The sequence below is a fragment of the Symphalangus syndactylus genome, chromosome 2 (assembly GCF_028878055.3).
Source record: "Symphalangus syndactylus isolate Jambi chromosome 2, NHGRI_mSymSyn1-v2.1_pri, whole genome shotgun sequence".
Taxonomy (NCBI): Eukaryota; Metazoa; Chordata; class Mammalia; order Primates; family Hylobatidae; genus Symphalangus; species Symphalangus syndactylus.
In genome coordinates this window covers 6602157-6605305 of record NC_072424.2, presented here as the reverse complement: position 1 = coordinate 6605305, position 3149 = coordinate 6602157, and the positions used below count along the sequence as shown (strand labels likewise).

Genomic DNA, 3149 nt, shown 5'->3' with positions numbered 1-3149 from the left:
CTGCACTCCAGCCTGGGCAACAGAGCGAGACTTCGTCTCAAAAAAATAAAAATTAAAGGCCGGGCCGGTGGCTCACACTTGTAATCCCAGCACTTTGGGAGGCTGAGAAGGGCGAATCACGAGGTCAGGACATAGAGACCATCCTGGCCAACATGGTGAAACCCTGTCTCTACTAAAAATACAAAAATTAGCTGAGCGTGGTGGTGTGCACCTGTAGTTCCCAGCTACTCTGGAGGCTGAGGCAGGAGAATTGCTTAAACCAGGGAGTCAGAGGTTGCAGTGAGCTGAGATTGTGCCATTGCACTCCAGCCTGGCGATAGAGTGAGACTCCGAAAATAATAATAATAATAATAATAATAATTTAAAAAAAGAAAATTAAATAAAAAATATTTTAAAATAAAGTTATTCAGGGGAAGTGTGATTTGCAGACTCTTAAGATATAAAGTCCTTCATAGACTTGGAGAAAATGTATGCTAAGTTAGACTTCAAAATAATCCATTTGAGCTCTTTCCTTTCGCTGCTGCGGCCGCAGCCATGAGCATGCTCAGGCTTCAGAAGAGGCTCGCTGCCAGTGTCCTCCGCTGTGGGAAGAAGAAGGTCTGGCTGGACCCCAAGGAGATCAATGAACTCGCCAATGCCAACTCCCGTCAGTAGATCTGGAAGCTGATCAAAGTTGGGCTGATCATCTGCAAGCCAGTGACTGTCCATTCCAGCTCGGTGCCGGAAAAGCACCTTGGCCCGCCGGAAGGGTGGGCACATAGGCATAGGTAAGCAAAAGGGTACAGCCAATGCCCGAATGCCAGAGAAGGTCACGTGGATAAGGAGAATGAGGATTCTGTGCTGGCTGCTCAGAAGATACCAGGAATCGAAGAAGACTGATTGCCACATGTATCACACCTGAAGGTGAAGGGGAATATGTTCACCAACAAGCGGATTCTCATGAAACACAGCCACAAGCTGAAGGCAGACAAGGCCTGCAAGAAGCTCCCGGCTGACTAGGCTGAGGCTCGCAGGTCTAAGACCAAGGAAGCACGCAAGCGCCGTGAAGAGCGAGCGCCTCCAGGCCAAAAAGGAGGAGATCTTCAAGACTGTGTCCAAGGAGGAAGATACCAAGAAATAAAAGCTCCCCCTTTGTCTGTACATACTGGCCTTTGTGATTACATAGATCAGCCATTAAAATAAAACAATCCTTTAAAAAAATCCATTTTATTGAGGTATCATTCACATACAATAAAATGGGTCCACTTTAAGTGTCTTGTTCAATGAGTCTTGACAACCGTTCATGCTGCGTTAACAGCTGTGGCCACCAGGATGCAGAACACTTCCATCAACCCAGGGAGTTCTTTCCCGCTCTCTCCAGTCCATCCCCCACCCTGTCCAGTCCCTCCCCCACCCTCTCCAGTCCATCCCCCACCCTCTCCAGTCCATCCCCCACCCCTCCAGTCCATCCCCCACCCCTCCAGTCCATCCCCCACCCTCTCCAGTCCATCCCCCACCCTCTCCAGTCCATCCCCCACCCCTCCAGTCCATCCCCCACCCTCTCCAGTCCATCCCCCACCCTCTCCAGTCCATCCCCCACCCTGTCCAGTCCCTCCCCCACCCTCTCCAGTCCATCCCCCACCCTCTCCAGTCCATCCCCCACCCTCTCCAGTCCATCCTCCGCCCCTCCAGTCCATCCCCCAACACTCGTGCCCCATGCCATTTTTTTTTTTTTTTTGAGGTGGAGTCTTGCTCTGTCATCCAGGCTGGAGTGCAGTGGCACGATCTCGGCTCACTGCAACCTCTGCCTCCCGGGTTAAAGGAATTCTCCTGCCTCAGCCTCCTGAGTAGCTGGGATTACAGGCATGCACCACCACACCTGGCTAACTTTTGTATTTTTAGTAGAGATGGGGTTTCACCATGTTGATCAGGCTGGTCTCAAACTCCTGACCTCATGATCCGCCCACCTCGGCCTCCCAAAGTGCTGGGATTACAGGTGTGAGCCACCATGCCCAGCCCCGTGCCATTTTTTAAATCACTGTAGAGCAGTCTCACCTGTTCTAGAACTTCAGGATTCTTCAGAGAAACCGTGTATGGAATGAGCTTTATTTTCAGGAACTTGCTCACACGATTGTGGAGGCTGAGAATTTCAAAAACAAAGGGTGCACAGGGTGAGCAGGGCAGGCCAGCAGGCTAGCTCAGGCAAGGGCTGATGCAGCAGCCTGGAGGCAGAATTTGTTCTCCAAGAAACCTCAGTATTTGTTCTGAAGGCCTTTGATTGATTGGATGAGGCTCATTCATATTATCAAGGGTAATCTCCTTTTCTCAAAGTCAACTGCCTGTGGGTGTTAACCACATCCACAAAACACCCTCGTGGCAATACTTGGCTTAGTTTTGATGGAATAACTAGATACTATACCCTTGCTGTGTTGACACATGAGACTAAGTATGATAAAATAAAGGGGCGCATGCAGCTTGCACGCCTCCGTGTCTGGCTCCTTTCATTTTCATAATATTTCAGGGACTCATTTGGGACTGCTGTTTGTATCAGTAGTAGCTTATGCCTTTTTGTTACTGAATAGTACTGCCTTCTATGATTACAACAGGCTAGATTCTAATACACACCAGGCATTTTCAATTCAGCTGTGAGATCTGAAAAACAATTTTAAAAAATAAAATTGCTGTCAATACTCAGAAACTCGTAAACACCAGTTAGAATCCAAACAGAGAAATTCACTACGCTATTAGGTTGGTGCAAAAGTAATTGTGGTTTAGCCAAACATTTTAAGTTTTTAGCATCATAAGAAGAATAGTTAAAAATCTCTTGCTGGTCAGCTGATGCACAGTGGGATGCAGGGAAGGCAGCCCACCAGTCTCAGGAATATGTTACTTTTGTGGCTACATCTTGTTTTTATAGTTTAATTTAATGGGAGCTAATTAACCAGAAAATACATTCTAAACAAAAACTAATTATCTTGTCATCACTCCAAAAGACATATTTAACACACATTAAAGCAATTACATGTGAACGAAAAATAAAATCCTACGTCCCCCACTGGCTGAACGAACCCCCCTGTGGCCAGGGGGGCCCCAGGAAAACCTTAACACTGAGGCTATAATGGAGGATGGGAGGTCAGACAGGCCTCCTGATACTCCCTCTGTTTTGTGGT

The 3149-nt window shown here is 47.7% G+C and overlaps 1 pseudogene; it reads left to right on the top strand.

Moving 5' to 3' along the window:
- The first annotated feature begins 507 nt into the window (after window positions 1-507).
- Window positions 508-1179, top strand: LOC129462493 (large ribosomal subunit protein eL19-like; annotated as a pseudogene).
- The last annotated feature ends 1970 nt before the right edge of the window (window positions 1180-3149 follow it).